Source organism: Vipera berus (assembly GCF_964194415.1).
Source record: "Vipera berus genome assembly, chromosome: 9".
Taxonomy (NCBI): Eukaryota; Metazoa; Chordata; class Lepidosauria; order Squamata; family Viperidae; genus Vipera; species Vipera berus.
The window spans coordinates 11437590-11457749 of NC_138212.1; the positions used below are offsets into that span (position 1 = coordinate 11437590).

General features: G+C 41.5%; 1 protein-coding gene across 1 annotated transcript in view; it reads right to left on the reverse strand.

Annotated features, from left to right (window-relative positions):
* PTPRU (protein tyrosine phosphatase receptor type U) overlaps window positions 1-20160 on the reverse strand; it is a 354100-nt gene that overhangs the window by 146569 nt on the left and 187371 nt on the right. The gene's annotated exons all lie outside the window — the stretch shown is intronic.

Genomic DNA, 20160 nt, shown 5'->3' on the forward strand with positions numbered 1-20160 from the left:
AAAATCTGTCACTTTTATGAGAGTTGTTTTTCTGCTGTTGTTCTTGTTAAAGCATTTAAGTTGTCCATGTAGAGTCTAAACTGTGGCAGAACTCTTAAGTGGGGATACATTTCAGTAAAATTGCCATCTCTATTATAACTTTTGTTGTTAAAAGGAGAACTTGTGTTGTGTTGGATTTAATTTCCGTATTCGAAGACTGCCTTGCAGAAACTATATCCCTGAATGTGCTATGAACGTGATTCAGGCATATAGTTTCTCATCTTTGTGGGGCCTATTTAAAAACAATAGGTTTATTCATGTAGGTATTTCATACTATGCTCCTTGAAGATGCATGCATGTACACTCAAATAAATCTAATAAAACATTCAAATCTTAAAGTCATGGCAACAACAGGCAAAACGAAAGAGCAAGCAAACTAAATTTAAAAATTAAGAAAAAGAAATATAAAAGTCAACTAAGATACAGGTAGTATAATGTGATATGCTTGTTTGTTTGTTTTTTGAAAAAAAAACCTTTGTCATTTCTCTCCTCTCGCTTGGTTTATTTAAAAAAATCTGTACACACAATTCCCATTTAAACCATCTCAAAGGGGCGTATTTGCTATTCGAACTCCCACTCTCCCAGGAGCAAATTTTCTTCTTTTTCTTTGAAGATGTTTCACTTTTCGTCCAACTCTGTTGCAGAGTTGCAGAGCTGAAGAAGCTTCTTGGATGAGTAGCGAAATGTCTTCAAAGAAAAAAGAAGGAATTCCAGTCGCCTCTTGAAAAAGCATCTTTGGGACAACCTGGATGACTGAGAATCTCCATAAACATTTATTGTGAATGGTCAGCAAGAACAATGGGATGATTTCAAACTGGAATAAAAAGCAAACTTGGAAACTGGATAATAATCATCCAGTACAGTTTGATCCTAAAATGTTTAAGAGTGATAAAGTTTCCACTGGTTGCACTGAAAAGGCATCATACTTAATGCAGCATCAATTAGGCAAGTAAATTAAATCCAATATGGACTTCTTTGGGATCAAATTTCTGAAATCCAGTGAAAGATGCACCAGCATAGAGCCCAGATGCCAGCACTAAATAAACTCTACAAACATCCAACCTTCTTCAGCTAAAAATGCGCTCCCTTGCAAAAAGAGTATTTCTACTGAAAATAAATTACGCTTTTGGAAAGAAAAAAAACAACCCAAAAAGAGCATTTTCAAAAGATCAAAAATTGGAGAGATTTACATTTTTAAAACAATGCTCTGCAGAAATTCATATTTTTAAAAAAGTTTAGGGAAAAGTGCATTTATGTAAAGAAATATCTTAAAAACAACTACATGCAAGAGGTTGGGCGCAAAACCTTGTTCTATTGATATGAGTTATGGTTTTGTTTTTTTTAAAAAAATGAAGAATTTTTTTGTGGTTGTTTTTAATTTTATTTGCCTTGCTTTGCTTATAAATCTGAATTCATCCTAAATCCCGCTTGGTGTATCTGTTTGCTGTTCAGCTTATTAATTTTCATATGTCTGTGCAACTGCTTGGACATGTCCTGGAAGTTTTCTTGACAACATTGCAAAAGTGGTTTGCCGTTGCCTTCTTCCTGGGGCTGAGAAAGGGTGACTGGACCAAGGTCACCCAGCTGGCTTCATGACCTAGGCAGGACTAGAATTCACAGTCTCCCAGTTCCTAGCCCTAGTCAAAGCCTCTCCCTCAGTTGTTGGTCCAAAATATGCAGCTCACATTGTATTGTACCCTACATACCATGGAACTGGTACATAGAATACTCTCAATGCAGGGTTCTTACTGCATACAATCATTCCTTATGTGACTAATAAAATGTAGTACTGTGAGCACCTAGAGAGCAAATATAGCCGTAATTAAACACAGCAAGACTGAGATCATTTTAGTTAAAGCAAAATGATAAAGGATACACAACTGAAGAGGGAAAGAACACACTTGATCTCTTAAAGCACTTAAATTAACTATAAAAAAAGAAAAGGGTTTTGAACATAAAAAGAGAAGAATAAAAAGAAATAGCTGGCAGGGTTGAGAAGATTTCCTGTCCTGAGTTCCTTTACTGTTCTGCCTTTCTTCCAATTTAATTAGAAGAATTTCTAAAATTAATTCTGGACCACGTGTCAATTGCTTTCAAATCCTTCTATTGGTTGGGATTTTGGTCCCCTGACCACATTTCCACGTACACATCTGTTGGCAGGTGCTGGATCTGTGTTCACTTGTTCCATGTGCTAAACTCCACAGCTCAAATATACCATTTTTCAAACAAGTACTTGCATTTATTGGATCATCCTGGAAAGGAAGGTGTATCCACCCAGATGGGTTTCACTTGAGAACATGGTCTTCCTGACTTTGAGGTTAATCATCAGTCTTAGTTTATGGCTTGTTCTTCAATCTTTCTGTTTACCTTTCGCTCCTGACTCATAAATTGTTTTCTGATCTCCATTTCATCTTTACTGGTGGCCTATCAAGAGTCCTTAATTGAGTGCATCAATAAAACACCGCAGTAAAATCATATTGATGCAACTGTGTGCATGACTGCATCAAGATTCAGATTCCAGAACCATTGCCAAGTTTCTCTTCCTGGTTACCACAGAAAAGTATTCCATGTGGAGGCTCTTTGGAGGACTCTTTTGGCCTGCCTGGGTTCTAACTCAATAAATTGACATATCCATATGGACAAATGAACTTCTCCAGATGATCAGAGTTTATACAGTGTCACTCAGAACAAGTGTTCCAAATGTTTCTACAACTCCCAGCTTTCCTCATTATAGCCCATATCTCCAGGGCTGTCCAAAAGTTGTCATTTCACAATATCCAAACAGTTTTCCATTCCTCATTTAGAGGCTTATATGTCAACCCCTTAACACAGTCAGAAGCCATCTGATCTTGCTGAACAGCTCTGGCAAGTCATGCAATTCACTGTCATAGCTGTTATGATAGCAATCAACGTGGACGGCTTGGAAAGGGATTAGACAAGACTTCCTGGAGTAAAAAACTAGCAGTGTTAATCAAGGAAAGTAGCGGAAAGGGTTAGCCTGTAGGACCTGCTTTGGAGCTTCCCACAGATATCAGTTTCCAATTATGAGAACCAGGATGCTGAACTTGATAGGCATTTTTAAAGTACGCAAACAAGACTTCCTTTGTTTTTTTAAGGTACTCCAGTTTTGTCTCATCAGGCCAAGTCAGGAAGCAGCCTTGAGATCTCTACATGCACTCTCTTGAATCCCATAATGGAAAAAGAGAGAGATAAATGTAATAAGATAAAGAAAAATAAATATCAGCACTCTGAATTGCACCGGACACCAAACAGGAAGCTTATGAAAATCTTTAGTCTCTGTGTGATATCATAAAAAGGCTAATAAAATCTGTTCTGGGGTCTGTTTCAGGATTTGTTATCTCCCAGTGGCTTTCGATATTGTGGACTATCATCTTCAAACATTAGCGTAGTCAGTCAATTTTCAGGCCTGCCTTCTCCAAATGGAATGGTGCAGTCTTCTCATGAGAGATTAGTGGTTTTTCTGTTTGCAGAGATTAAGGGGCTGGGTCCATAAACAGTATTTCAGCGTTCTGGAAGCTGCTTAAAAACCAAAGTATTCCAGAAAACATTAGGAGGGCAGTGAGTTTGCTACCACTGGTGGTTATACAGTAGAACTGTTTTATTACATTTTTATGTTTATGTTTTATGCTTATGTTACTTTAATGTTGTTAATGCTTACCTCTGGGAGTCTTTGTTGATTACAGCACACAAAACTAATAAACATTATTTGTTTGTAGGCATAAAGGGAATGGTTCTGCCTGCCTTAAAGGAAGCAATGGCACACCTCCTTCTCAAGAAGCCACTGCTGGACCCAAAAGTCTTGGACAAAGACTTGTTTGCTTTAGAAAGGTTGCTAAAAGGTTGGCTGGGCTGAGCTTCAGAGGGCCTTGAGGTAGTGGATTATCTGGACCTTTTCTAACCAGGTTTCAAACTGGGACATAGTATAGAGACATCATTGATCACACTTGTTGATCACCCCCTGGAATTATCAGGATGGGGATGATGTGAGTGTCTTGATTCTCCTTGATCTCACGTCAGCTTTTGATACCATCAATCATGGTATCCTTCAGAACCAACTATGTGGTTTGCTAGTTGATAGAATGTTGTCATATTCCACCTGTCTCCCAGTGGGAGAGGCTGGGTCTGGTGCCCCTGATCTGAGGAGTGGTGCAGGGCTTACCCATCTATTTTAACATCTGTATGAAATCTCTAGACAAAGTCATCCATCAACATGAGGTCAAATGTTAGACTGATACTCAGATGCAAAGCTCAAGCTCAGGATAACCAAGGGATGCTCTCAAGATCTTGTTCCAGTGCCTTGAGGCAGCTGAGGTCTTGGTGAGGAGGAACAGATGCAAGTAAGGGATGAGTTCATAATTCTTCCAATATTACATATTTCCTATCTTTAGTTCTGAATGGATTGCACTTTACAATTGGAGGGTTTTTTTGGGTCTTACACTTCCTGCTCCAAGAGTAGGCGACGGTTGTGGCCAGGGACACCTTTGCACAAATCCATCTGGTACACCAACTGTGCCCATTTCTGAATTGGAGCTATCTTCTCACAGACACCCATGTCTTAGTCATCTTGTAGTGGTCTACTACTGTATGCTTAACATGTGGGTCTCCTTCAAGACCTCTTGCAAGTCTCCACTGGTCTAGGACGCAATGTCATGAGTCATTACAGGCATATCTCAGCACACTCGTTCACATGTTCTCTGCCACAGGAGCTGCACTGAATTGCCGGGAAACTTCCAGATGCAATTCAAAGGGTTAGCATTACTTTCATAGCATAGGACCTGGCTATCAGAAGAAATACATTTCTCCTTCTGCTCCTGACCATCCCATCTGACCCACAGTGTCGGCATGCTCATAGTTCCATTTGTTAAGCAATAGCATCTGATGCAGCTTAGGAAGGATGCCTTCTCTTGTTGTTGTGTTTTCTGTCTTCAAATCTTTTTAATTGGTTCAAGGTACTGAGATTTTTTTGGAGGGGGTGGGGGAGGGAGGTTATATGCACGCCACCTAGAATTGCTATGAACTTGGCAATCTTATACATCTAAATTGTATACATATTTTATTTATAGCTCAAGATCAGTATTATTATTTCCCAAGAAATAAAGCTAAACATTTGGGTAATTTCTATTTGCAAGCATGTGAAAACAGAAATGCTGAAACTTAGCTTCAGATAGCCTAAAGGTAAAGGTAAAGGTTCCCCTGCACATGCGTGCTAGTCATTTCCAACTCTAGGGGCCGGTGCTCATCTCCGTTTCAAAGCCGAAGAGCCAGCGTTTGTCTGAGGACGTCTCCGTGGTCATGTGGCCGGCATGACTAGATGCCAAAGGCACACAGAACGTTGTTACCTTCCCACCATAGTGGTCCCTATTTTTCTACTTGCATTTTTACGTGCTTTCGAACTGCTAGGTTGGCAGAAGCTGGGACAAGGAACAGGCGCTCACTCTGTTATGCAGCACTCGGGATTCGACCCGCCAAACTGCCGACCTTCAGATCGACAAGCTCAGTGTCCTAATCCACTGAGCCACCGCGTCCCTTTTAGATAGCCTACACACACCTAAAAACCCTCACAAGATTTGCGGCTAATGGAAATGCAATGTTATTTTGCTTACACAGGGAAGTTATAATCGCTTCTCACCAAATAGCAAGAAGTTGCAAACTGTTCTTCTGGTACATGAAACTGAAATCATTGTCTAACAGAGTGATTCTGATACACTGGGGGCCTATTTCCCCTAGGGTTATTTTCCAAGACATTGTATAAAGCTGTAAGTGATGTATGTTTCTGTACAACTGTGGATATATTCAATTGGCTGTCATGTTGGAAAACAGCGTTAAAAATAATTACACACTTAAATTCTTGGATCGTTTTCAAGATCAGAAAACTACCGATTACATCATGCATTAATGTCATGTCCAAAGCAGAACCCAAATATTCAAGCACTCGTAGATCAATTTAAATTCTCCAGTTAGCTTAGTCTTCCCTACAGGAGCTGGATTATTATTGATAGAAGCAAGCCTGCAATCTGTTACACAAGAAGAAATCAAACTCCAAAAAGCCATCAATACTTTTGTCTTTCCTTGGTATGACAGAAACATGCCGAGCTATTTTTTCCCCCCAAAGGATATTCTTACCCAGATTTTCCTTCGGTATTTGGACCAAGACGCCTGGTTAAAACTTCATTTTCTTCCAGGCATTTAAAAGCTCTTGATTACTTTCAACAATAGGGGGCTGTGTTGACAGTGGTTCTGTCCTGGGTCCAAATACAGGGGTTTAAATGAACCCTGGCCTATTAAATGTTGGCTTTCTAATAATGCTGGCTGTGGGAGAAGAGGAATATGCATGCACTTTCATCTGTTTCTCTCACACTTCAGAACTGGGAGATTTATGAATGTACAGGGCCACGAAAGACCATTTTTGTAGGCGAATGGAGGTGAATAGAAGGAACACACTACATGCAATCTGTAGCATCCCCTTTCCTGATGTAAACAGTATTGAATTAGATTTTTGTTTTGCTTTGCACTCGAGTCAGGTGCTTCCAGGTTGAAAGGATTGCCTGTGACATCACTGTTGTCCCGGGGCTCCTTTCACGTCCCTGGCAGGAGCTGGAGTGAAGGATGAGAGCTCAACCCCACCCCATGGCAGTTCTCAGGTCTCGAATGTGGCCTTGCTAACCTCCTGCCCGGCATTCCAACCACTCAAGACACCATCCTCCTTCATTGAATTCGATAGATCAAATTATCTGATCTGATCTGAGGCAGAGACATATGTCAAACAACAATAAACACTCATAGCAGGAAGGAACGTGAAATATGCTTTCCAGAGGTTCCATAAAAATTGTCAGCAGGCCTATGCATTTCTTATCAGACCTTTACCTTTGATGTGAACTCATTAAGTAAGGCCTTAGAGGGGACACTGATTAGCTTTATTTAGCCAAGTGAAGGCGGCTTTCCTGCGAGCTCCAAGTGGCAATTATAATAGGGTGAATATCCTCATCTTTTCAACACATTCAAGGGGTCTTGAAAGAGATATATGCTTAAACAAGGTCACTGAAGGCACATTTAATTAGTTATCATAACCAACATAAGCAATGGCCATCTGCTTTAATAAGAGGTCTGCCTTTGTTACCACTATTTGTTTTCACTGATGGAAAGGTTATTGATCTCTATCATGAAGAATCAATTCAAGATTCCTAGGAGGTGTGGGGTGGGGGGTGTCCTAGGGCAGAAAACAGTACAGGAAATCTGTGAAGGAACACTACTACAATGGCTCAGTGCTTAATGATGCTGGAGAGGGACTCAGCTCTGGCGGTTCAAGTCCTAGGAATGCGTGGCAGAGTGAGCTCCCATCACACACCTCAGCTTCTGTCCACCAAACAGTTCGAAGGCATGTTCTATGCAGGTAAATAGATGGGTACCACTTTGGTGGGTGGATGAGCTGGTGTTTTGTGCAGGCAGGCAGATTCCGACAGCTCTGAAACTTCCTGGTTGCGGCACCCACTTGTGAGGCAGCTCTGGGAAGGGAGGTGGCCTTGGATGGTACTGTAGGAAGAGCCACTCATCTTTCTCTCTGCTGCAAAGCCAGCTTACCCTCCTGTGGCACATCTTGGGAAGTGCACAAGCATGTCCCATAACAGGTCTGGTACCTTGGCAAGCCAAACTACTCCTCTGCAATACCACTGTGGTCTCCTGGCTACTGTAACAACACCAAACACCAATAATAATAATACTGGAATATCCACTTTGGATGCTAGCCACCAACTGTGTCCTTTTTCACAACATTCCATTCCATCTCTCCATTCCATTCTCATTGATAGGAGTTCTCCAAAATTTCAACCTTTTTTCAGAATACTTGAAATTGAACCCGGTGCCTTCTACGTGTGAAGCATGTGCTTTGACATTAGCAGGTGGTAGACTAGGACAAATCAGGAGTTGTGTCCTTCTGGCATGAGAAAGACAATTGAAAAAGCAATGATGGCACTAGGGTAATTTAAAGAGAGGAAATCAACTCAGCATGACAGGGACAATGAAAAACTGCTTTCCTTGCCTGACATTGTAAGAACCCCTTCATTTTCTGCTCATGGTCTTCAGAATCAATTCACTCCAGTCTCTTGGGAGCAGACAAGACCAGAAATCGGAATGCCAGACTTCGAATTTCAGGGCGGGGGGGGGGGGTTGGGTTTTTTTTAATTTTAATGTCATTTAAATTATCAGCAACAAAAGGCAGGCTGACATCCCTGGGCCTGTGTAAGCAGACTTGCAAGCACTTTAGTCAACTAACGAGTGTCTGAACACATTAATATTGTTGAATACATCCATACAATTAGCAGCGTAACAAAGTTGCCTAAGGTTATTGGAGCCATTATAACTGTAATGTACCCAGGTATGGCAGCTTAGTCTATGTCAATCACGACTAGAAGCATATCGTAGTACGAAAGAACTCTCTGTGCCCCAGGCTGCCTCTGGGAAAAAGCTGGGAAAGTTATGTGATCAGAAAAAGATTGTCCTATGTACAGAGCCATTCTCACACCGAGGTCATTTCAGCCAAACCCAGGATTGGAGATTGTTGATCCCTATACAAGGCAGGGAGGGAAGAGAGCAATTAGGAATGAAGGCTTGTGATCAAAGGCTGCAGTAAAACTGATTCCAAATAATAAATGAATATTGTCAAAAATTGTGCTCTTTATGTTCTAAGCATGTTTAGTAACCAGATTCGTTTACAACTGAGGTCAGTTCTCCCAAGCCCAGATAAATCCAGAAATGAGTTCTTTATCAAAAAAAAAAGATCTGAACCCAGCACCAACTGTACCCCTAAAAGCCGTGGCCAATAATGAGACTCCTGCTTTTAATCTTGGTAATTCTTCATACGTGTAGTCCTCAACTTATGACCCTAACTGGGATTAGAATTGGTATTGCTACACAAGCTGTTTGTTAAGTGGCACGCACCTGATTTTATGACCTTTCTTGCCACAGCTGTTAAAACAAATCACTCCAGTTAGGAAGTGAATCATGCAGTCGCTAAGCAAATCCAGCTTCCTCCATTGATTTTGCTTGTCAGAAGTTGGCTAGGAAGACTGCAAATGGCGATCACGTGGCCCAGGATGCTGCAACTTCATGTTTATAATAATAATAATAATAATAATGTTGGAAGGGACCTTGGAGGTCATCTAGTCCAATCCTCTGCTCAGGCAGGAAACCCTACACCATTTCAGACAAATGGCTGGCCAGTCTCTTCTTAAAAACTTCCAGTGTTGGAGCATTCACCACTTCTGGAGGCAGGTTGTTCCACTGGTTAGTTGTTCTAACTGTCAGGAAGTTTCTCCTTAGTTCTAAGTTGCTTCTCTCCTTGACTAGTTTCCATCCATTGCTTCTTATCCTGCTTTCAGGTGCTTTGGAGAATAGCTTGGCTCCCTCTTTTTTGTGGCAGCCCCTGAGATATTGGAAGACTGCTATCATGTCACCCCTCACCCTTCTCTTTGTTAAACTACAGATACCCAATTCCAGCAACTGTTCCCTATATGTTTTAGCCTCCAGTCCCCCCATCATCTTTGTTGCTCTTCTCTGTACTCTTTCTAGAGTCTCGACATCTTTTTTACATCGTGGTGACCAAAACTGGATGCAGAATTCCAGGTGTGGCCTTACCAAGGCATTGTAAAGTGGTATTAGTACTTCATGTGATCTTCATTATATCCCTCTGTTAATGCAGCCTAGCACTGTGTTGGCTTTTTTGGCAGCTGCAGCACACTGCTGGCTCATATTTAAGTGATTGGTTGGTTGGTTGCCAAGCTCCCAAATTTCTGATCCTGTAACTGGGGGGATGCTGTAACAGTTCTTAAGTGTGAGAGCTGGCCATAAGTCACTTTTTTCAGAGATGTTGTAACTTTGAACAGTTGCTAAATGAATGATAGTAAGTCAGGAGCTAGCTGTATATCTTGATACACAATGGAAAAGGAAGAGATTGAAGTATTTCATGTAAACAAAAATTAATGTTATATGGTTTTGTCCCAAAGGTGCTTTTTCAGGAGGCAACTGGACTTCCTTGTTCTTTCTTTGAAGACGTTTCGCTTCTCATCCAAGAAACTTCTTCAGCTCTGACTGGAAGGTGGGGAATGGAAGGATTTATACTCCTTGCAGGCAGCTGGTCATTTGCCTTCTTTTAGAGAGTCGTTGGGATGAACACCCTTCCATTGGTGCGGGAGTATGAACGGATTTCCAGAAAACATTGCAGACTATAGGAACCATTTGCACTTAACTTTGAGGTGCAGACAATCCAGACTCATCCCCAACAGCCCGTGCCTGTATTCAACAGTGAAGTGACACAGGGCAGAAAACACTATGCAGCCAAGAAGACTCCACACACATTTGCACTGCTCAGGTGACCCTGAGAACACAGATAAACCTCCAAGTGGCCTGAATGACTCTAAAGAAGCTTCTTGGATGAGAAACAAAATGTCTTCAAAGAAAAAACCAGAAAGTCCAACTGCCTCCTGAAAAAGCACCTTTGGGACAAACATGACCTGGATGACTGAGAATCTCCATAGACGGTTATATGGTTTTCTAGAAATATTGGAACATTAATTCTGAAATCTGTGTGTGGAAACAGGATGGGGAAAGCAGGTAAAACATGACTTCTGGGATTTTCTCAACCACCTTTACTACCAGCAGCTATATATTTCTGTGTATGTGTGTACTGGAAAACTTGGAGTAGCCCACATGGTGTAGATGATCACCATGTTGAGCCCAAGGGTGTGGCCAAGCATGTCATCAGTCTCAGGTCCGATTCCTTTTGCTCCCACAAGAGATTTAAGTCCAGCCCACCTTTAATTCTGTTGACCCTTATCTGCCATCAATTTGCTTTAACTGTTAGTAGTTCAGATTCTTGTAGAGAGCTTAAGCTTCCAATAAACCTATGTATTCATTTGAACCGCCTGAACTCCTGATTTCCTGTGTTCGACGCATACCTTCTTCTCCAGAGCACATAACAAGAAGGGCTTACAATGAAACAATCACAATATTGCAAACCGCTGTCCAACTGCTTGTCCCATGGTAATGCTGGGGCGGGGGGAGAGAGATGAGGATCTAGAAAGATTTTTTTTCCCGCCTCTACAGTTCCTTGGTTGGTCTGGCCTACTCTGATACTTAATTGTTTGTTTTGCTAGCTTCTTTCCACTCACGAATTTGGTCCCATTCTGTTTAGTTCTTGGAGAGTTCAGTTCTTGGAGAGTTATCGTGCTGATGGAGAGATAACTTTACATAGTAGAGAAGTTTTTTTAAAAGAGATGGGAGGGCAGAGGACTAACTTCTGTTCTCTGGGACTTATCGATGTATTAATTGTATGAACTGAATTATGTTTTGTTTTTAATCTTATATTAATACCGTAAGCAGCTCAGACTCAACAGAACAGGAGTAGCATTAATTGAGTTAATTAATAATTGATTGGTTGATATTATATAGATTTTGTGGATTAAGACTTTTCTTTCGTGGCTTGGTTAATTCTAAGAAGCATTTTAGATCAGACCCAAGATTCAACTGTCCCTGTAAGAATCTTACAAACACAGCAGGAAGACTATTATAGATGGTTATGTAATCAAAGGATGGTTAACCACAACTGAGAGCAAGGAGCTGACCTTAGTTTAAAGGCTACACCCAAAGCTGTAGCTCTAAAACAGAAAAGGCTGTTCAGTTCTCCCACAAGGTCAAGGAGCAGAGAATGTTAATGCTCCTTGAGTTATATAAGGGAACACTTAATAGAGTCAGAACTAGCATGTTGAACAAGGCATTGGAGAGAGTAAATGTACCAACAAAAGCAAGGTTAGAGAACCAGTGTGGTTTCATGATGAAGATGTTGGAGTAGGAACAGGAAGACCCCAATTCTAGTCTACCCTTCATCATGGAAACTTAATGTATGTCTCGCTTAGCCTAACTCATAGTGCCCTTGCTGTGAGAAAAAAAAATAGGAAATGTCTGCTACTTTGAGCTCCTCTACAAAGAAGGCAGGATATGAATCAAATAAAGGAAGTTACAGGGAGATTTTAGTCCTTAACCAACCTTTGTGAAGATGTAAGTAGATCATTCCAGTTTTTTCATTCCTTCTCATTTCATTTTCTGTACTCAGTAAAGGCTCTGAGAAGGAAGAGCATCTGACACTCTGCAATCAATTATTTGAATTGGAACATAAAAAACTGACATACTCATTTGGACTAGCCACCTACCTAGCTCAGCGCGACTGATGGCAGTTCTCCAAAATGCTCAGAAAAGGTTCCACTCGCCTAAGACAATCAACAGATTTTTAATTGAATGTACCAATTACTACAATGCTGATCCAACCAGTGACTCCTTCCCTATGTTATGTGTCCTCAACATCTAAAACATGGAGTTTGGGACTGAATAGTCATGAGGTGAGATTCCCTACATTCCCCTAACCTAGGACATCATCTGGAATAGTAGTGTAAAGGGTGGATTTGGAGTTTGAGTCTTCTCTCAGCATAGGTGGTCCAAGACATTTGGCTCCTTGAAGAACAGCAGCAAAGAGCGAGCTGCAGAATATTCCACGCCAGTTATGTTATTTGATGCACAAAGCAGACAACACCAGCAGCACCTCCTCCTATCTCTGAGATCTAACCCAATGCTAACAATAAGGAATAGTTTGGATTCTCGTCAAGCTTCCAGCCTGAGGCAACTTCACTCATTCTGCCCCTTGATCCCAGTGTGGGCTGGAGTCAACATGCTATCGATGCAGATTGGTCTTGATGGGGAAAGGCAGAACACAGTTTATCCTCCAGTCCTGGCTGAAAGTTGAGAAAGTATCTTTTCTTCCACCTACTAGTTCATTCCAGCTCAAGAAGACACAAAACACAAAATCAAAGAAGCAGCTGCCAAATCAGTTCCTTAAACTCCAAAGAACCAATTAATGTGACCACAGGATAGCAGATGCTACCACTGCAGTGCTAGCTCCCTTCACACAGCGCTGGTGCTGCAAAGCAACTTGCCACGTCAAGAAACTCCCCACACAGTCTGCAACCTCAGGAAGCCTGATGACCCCTACCCCCTTACAAGTCAGACACGCTTCTCAAATGCCTCCCAAAGGAGAGCAGAGTGACAGAAACAAGGCAAGCCAACTCCTCTCCAAGGCTCGCCTCCCATGCTTTGACGTCCTTAACATTTCCACTGGTGCCCTAGGGTATGGAGAGAGGTTCAGGCATTTTCTGTGTGACTCCTGCCTGCCGGAGCTTTGCATGAGAAATGCTGGGAATCGGCCAAGATGCCATCCTCTTCCCTTGCTAATCAAATGCAAATAAGCATTTCCATAAAGGAGAAAGTGTGACAGGTGCACTCATGAACTACATAAACATATGGCAGGGAGAAAGAAAGAAAGAAAGAAAGAAAGAAAGAAAGAAAGAAAGAAAGAAAGAAAGAAAGAAAGAAAGAAAGAAAGAAAGAAAGAAAGAAAGAAAGAAAGAAAGAAAGAAAGAAAGAAAGAAAGAAAGAAAGAAAGAAGAAAGGAGAGCAGAAGGGAAGAGAGGAGAAAGGTTTTATGATAACACAAAAAGAATCTAACAAGAATCTGGAAGGAAAACATACTTGGGGCTAGATACTTCCACATCCTAGCAAGATCTCCGATGCTTCAAGTCAACTTATAGCCAACTGTGAGGGGCAGGGGCAGAGAAGCACTATTGTTTTGCGGGGGGGGGAGGCAACTGAGATACAAAAGGTTTCAGCTGGTTTGTTTTAAGACCCTAAAATGGTTAAAGGAGAACTTAATAAGGCTTTACCCTCTCTCCATCCCCACAACCTCTTTGCTTAAAAAAAATGAAAACTGAGAATGTAACACAGAATAACAGGATTGGAAATGACCTTGGAGGTCTTCTAGTCCAACCAATCTAGACAAGTGATTGTCCGATCTCTTCTTGAAAACCTCCACTGATGAAGCACCCATAACTTCCAGAGGTACTGTAAGCCATTTCACTGACTAATTGTTATCATTGTTAAGATGTTTCTCCATAGTTCTAGGTCAGATCTCCCTTTGATGATCTTCTACCCGTTACTTCTTGTCCTGCCTTCAGGTGCTTCGGAAAATAGGTCAACCCCCTCTTCTCTGTCTTCCCCTTTACAGGGGTGTGCTGAAGACCAAAAAAGGTGCTTAAGGGTCACCATCTTATCCAAGTCTCCAAACCAGCCAAAATGATTCTAGGACTATACATAAGACAGTGTAAGAGAATTCTGAATTCTTAAGGTAAAGGTAAAGGTTCCCCCGCACATGCGTGCTAGTCGTTTCCGACTCTAGGGGCCGGTGCTCATCTCCGTTTCAAAGCCGAAGAGCCAGCGCTTGTCCGAGGACGTCTCCGTGGTCATGTGGCCGGCATGACTAGATGCCAAAGGCGCACGGAACGCTGTTACCTTCCCACCGTAGTGGTCCCTATTTTTCTACTTGCATTTTTACGTGCTTTCGAACTGCTAGGTTGGCAGAAGCTGGGACGAGTAACAGGCGCTCACTCTGCTACGCGGCACTCGGGATTCGACCCGCCAAACTGCCGACCTTCTGATCGACAAGCTCAGCGTCCTAACCCGCTGAGCCACCGCGTCTGAATTCTTACATGGATGCATAACAAAAAGTGGAAACCACAGAAGAGGGGGGGGCAGGAAAGAAGATCCCTTGCAACAATGGACTGGACCTGCACGCTCTTCTTCCATAATTAACACACAACCAAGAAGGCAAAACAACCTATTTTCCTTCCCTAGTAGAAATAAAGGAGGCTTTTGGAGTCATAAGGATATAGTTTGCCACAATATTCTCTGGTGTGAAAAAGAAAAATAGAAAATGAGATCCTAAAACAATACCATTGATTATCAACCGTCCTAAATAGGAGTCAGTTGCCAAGCATCTGAATTTGGATCACGTGACAATGGGGATGCTGCAACGGTTGTTAAGTGTGACAAATGGTCATAAGTCATTTTTTTCAGTGCTGTTGTAACTAAATGAACTGTTGTAAGTCGAGACAAAAGAGGTTGAGAGTTTGGAAAAAATTCAGAGAAAAGCAACTAAGATGATCAAAGGCCTGGAGACTAAAACATACGAAGAACAGCTGCCGGACTTGGGTTTGGCTAGTCTAAAGAAAAGAAGGAATAGGGGAGACATGATAACAGTATTCCAGTATCTGAGGGGCTGCCACAAGGCAGAGGGGGCCAGGTTGTTCACCAAAGCACCAGAGGGCAGGACAAGAAACAATGGTTGGAAACTGATCAAGGAGAGAAGTAACCTGGCATTAAGGAGAAACTTCCCGACAGTGAGGACAATCAACCAGTGGAACAGCTTACCTCCAGAAATCATGGGCGCTCCATCACTGGATGTTTTTAAGAAGAGACTGGACAGTCACCTGTCTGAGATGGCATAGTTCTCCTGCTTGAGCAGGGGGCTGGACTAGAAGACCTCCAAGGTCCCTTCCAGCTCTATTCTATTCAACTATCCAACCAGATTGTTGGGGGCAATTAAGCTGACTTTGTAATAATGCCGCTTGGTGTGTGTGTGAAAGCCCTAATAAGCAGGCATATACATAGAATGAAGGCTACTGCTAAGCTTGTAAGCCGCCCTGAGTCTTCAGAGAAGGGCGGGATATAAATGGAATTAAAATAAAATAAATAAAATAAATAAACTATTCATATTTCCTAACCACCCATCTCCCTCAGTTAAGGTTTTCCGATCCCTTTCTTTCTGGAAGAAATTGTTCAGGCTTCCAAAGAGCCATGTCACCTTTGCACAGTAGAATATGCTCAGTTCAGATTATCACACCTGCTCTCAAACTTGATGTGATCATAGAAAAATGTTTTGGGTTTTTTTTGCTCAAATAATGGGTGATTCTGAAAACCAATTATCCAAAGCAAAAAAAAAAAGGGGGGGGGGGAAGGCATGGAAAGGAATCAAGTGAAGTCCATTCCTGAGTTCCAAATCCCAGAAGTTCTAAGCAGCAGCGCAAGTGTTGAGGAATGCTGGGAATTGTAGTTCTACCCTTGCTTTTGAAATGCAGCTGCACCTTTGGGAGCAAGGAATAGAAGTGTCATTGTGCCTCATTAATATTTATTAAAGGACTGCTTTACATCAAGCTGAATTCTTGATCCTTGCTCTCCCTAGTTTTTCCATCAAAAATGTCCTTTCCTGTCACCTGCTAGACGATTTTTGAACTGGGAATGTCAAGAGTGGCACCCAAGACTTTTGGCATACAAAGCGTGTATTTTAGCAAAGGGCTTTTTTAAGAACTTTCAGTTGAGGCTGACTTTGACAGTTTCTTGAAGGGCTTTGAAAAAACCTCTTCTTCTGATCCTTGGATCACTTCTTTTGCAACAGAGGAACAACGTTCATTTGACCATGACTGTAAACCCTACTTCTCGCTTTCACATACAAAACTGATGACTGTACCAAGATGTAAGCAAGGTATGTGAGAAAAACCTTGGGAGACAGGGCAAAGAGATGCATCCTAGGGAATGGTCAGATAAGAGACACCACAGCCTGCAACTGCATAATGGCTGAAGCAAAAAAGGGACTCTTAAGTTCTTTGGCTGTAAAGGTCATAGCGGGAGAAATTTACTTTCAGATTTGCAAGATTCTGCAAATGAGGCTTTACAATAAAGTGGAATGAGCTTATCTGATCGTGTTTCCTGTCTGATTACCCTGCAAAGGCTGACACAAATTCAGCAGTATTCCCCTTAAGGATAGTTGTCGCACAAGCTTCTCTTAAGGTATTTGCTGAGAACTGTTGGTCCTGTCTCATAAATAGTGGTGCTGTGGGATCAAGGGAGGATCTCTATCAGCTTTAACAAGGAAGCCAAGTTGACTTGCTAACAAAGCCAGTGTCACTATCAAGCTCGGGGCTCAAAATCCCAGCTGAGATATTTGCAACACAGTGCCCTAGATCTAGAGATTCCAAGTGTGTATCAGCCATGTCAGCCACCCTGTTCCCGCAAATGTGTATGGAATAACACAGCAGACAAATATGCGCAGAGGCACAGAATCAATTAGCAGCATAGCCTTGCTCTTCTCTAGCACGATTCAGGGCAGCTAATGTTCTGCAGCCATAACATGCAGCCAACAGTTTCTGAGCTCCCACTGATATGGCTTCTTCTGCGGGGGACATTTTTGTTTAAAAGCAATTGTACCAGGGGAAGAAGCTGCTGAAGACCGAGAGAGAGCGCCTGTCTATCATAATTAACTCAAAGAATTCTACTATTAATCACTGAACCCGCAGTTCCTAGAGAAGGGCAGAATATGGATAGCAGCGAGTCACAAATACAGTGTTTTGAGATCCAAGCAGAAAGCCCTGATGGTTTCTTTCCTTCTTTTATAATGGGAAAAAATGAGATGCATTTCCCACTTGTCAACGACATGTTTTCAGCCAGAAGGGCAAAGATGGATGGGTTAGCATTTTAAGAGAAAGGTTGGTTTGGAATAAGCTGGGAGACAGAGATTCAAGATGGAAGAGCAATCAGGATGGGAAGGCAATGGGAAAACAGGAGGCCGGACTGAAAAGCAAGATAGAATACAAGATCAGGTGATGTAGAAAAAAACATTCTTCCTTTCGTCTTTCAGTTTTAGAGCAAAGCAAAGGCAGGATTTGGAAAGCACACTTTCCCATAGCTAATTAATTATCGTGGATTAGACAATTAACCCATTTTTCTGGGTTCACATGACACCTGAACCCAAGGGGCTGCACTCTGAAATGCAATGGCGAAGCCAAGATAAAAATATAAGTTTAAGTCCATCACATTTGCACTGAATTTAATTTAATTTAAATGTATATTTAATATGATAATCCTCCAATTATGTTTCTAATCAAAATCCCCTTTCTATCATGTTCCAAATTTCAGTTTGAGAATAATATCTGAAGGTCTCTGTGGTTTGCACCAATCTTTAAATGTCCACATACAGTATTTGGACCTTAAAATTTACAACTACTGTATGTAATGTAATGTAATATACAGTAGTAGATACAGTATCTTTGAACAAATAATACAGGTAATCCTTGACTTATGATCACAATTAGGACCAGAATTTCCATTGCTAAATAAAGTGGTTGTTGAGTGAGTTACACCTGATTTTGCAACCTTTTTGCCACAGTTGTTAAGCGAAGGATTAAGGTCTATTTAGTACAAGCCTATTACAATATATCCATCAACAGACACATTGACCTGCAACCAGCCTACGAACACCTCAGAATCCAAATCAACCACATAGCCAACCAGAGACAGCACTGACTCTCAACTAACCCATGCAAGCCCCCCTTCCACCAATACTCCACCTCTCAATGACTCTGACCTGATGTAACCTCACCATCACAAGACCTATCACAAGACTCTCACTGATAACTGACACCTGACCCAACACAAGACCTTCACTTGACACATCCATTCCTGAACCATCACAACACCTACTGACCACACAAAGCCCTTATAAATGGAAGAACGCTGATACTGACATCCTCTAAACTCTGCTGAAGATGTTACCTAGCCTGGTAACAAAATGTTCTGAAACTAACCTACAAGCTCAGAGAATGGACCTTCATCCTCATCCTACACCCAAGCTACAGATATTTGCCACTATTGCACATCCTTTACCCTTGAATTTTAAACACCTAAGATCATGTATCAAACCTATGGAAGGAATGCTGCAATAATACTCAGCATATTTTTCTAACGCTCCCCTCTTTTCTGCCCTTTGAACCAGAGGCAGCACCAGCCTTAAAATTCTTCCACTTTTAAAGATGAGTACTCAGTCCCAGTCATGAATTACAGACCATGGACATCCTCAACTGCTAAGCCACATGGTCCCCAGCCTTTGTCAATCCACCTGCTGCCCACAATTCTGACTATTCCTTTACTCAAGTTGCTGATGCAATGATCATTTGTCATCCTAACACAGCCCCTGTGGGTGAGCTGGCTTTCATTGGAAAGAAACATTTCATCAAAATGGATTTGCACTCTCAAGTTGGTTGTTATTGCTCATCTAATTGCAAGCACTGTAAACACTTCTAGCCTGAAGACAGCCAGGTAGTTAAGGAACTTGTCATCACATCCTAACTAGGCAGGCTAAAAGGTACAGGTATTTGACTTCATTTAGTGACCATCTGAAGTTATAACAGCATCCCTGTGATCATGTGATCCAAATCTGGATGCTTACCAACTTACCAACTGCAATGATTCACTTATGGCTGGGCTACCTACGTATACTTATCCTAGTGTCTTGTTAACTTCCCCACCGTGTCCCCAAAGCTACTTTGAATCACAGCTCTTGTAAAACTCAACTGTTGATGGTCAAATGTTGAGTAAACACAGCATTAACTAAGATTTCTCACCTCTCCCTATGGTCTCTGTCCAGAATATTTTTGCAGTGACAAATGCCTTTTGCGGGGGGGGGGGGTGTTGGGGGGGTGTTGTTATGGGTGTGTATGATTTCAATGAGTTCACACTGGTAGAGCATTTGTTTTACTTTGTCAACATTTTTGTGTGTTTTTTTAAGTTCCATTAAAAACTCAATTCACAATTTTCCCCTGCTATTTAGAGATTTTCCCTGTTTGTTTTAATATACGTAACTGTTAATTCACGTCTCACTGAACAAACCACATTTTGTCATACAAATTATCTCTAATGTCATGTTGCTGATTATGGTTAAATTTCCCCAATGTGCAGTTCATTTATATACATTTCCTGGATAGAAGCATCTTTTTTTTAAGATACTGCTCTTTTATATGCAGGGCTTCTAGAAATACACACTCTTTTTTTTTCACAGGCATCTTTTACCTTTTAAAAAAAATGCAGATCATTGTCCAGTAAAAGATGGACACTAACATATTCCACAGAATGCCACTGTTCATGCTTGAGTGGAGCTTGTTTTGGCAGATTTTAAAACCAGTCCTCAGAGATATCCATGGCAATTTTATTCCTTCTTTTGCTATCAATTTGCAACCTGTGATTCCTTGATTTTACGATCGAATTAAAAGCATGGTAAGCAGTATCAGATATACACCAGCACAAATAAATAAATAAGACTGGATATTATCTCATCCTTCACGTTGCAATCCTGTGGTCCAAGCATCCCTGTTTTCTTCTAAATGGTTTTCTTGATAC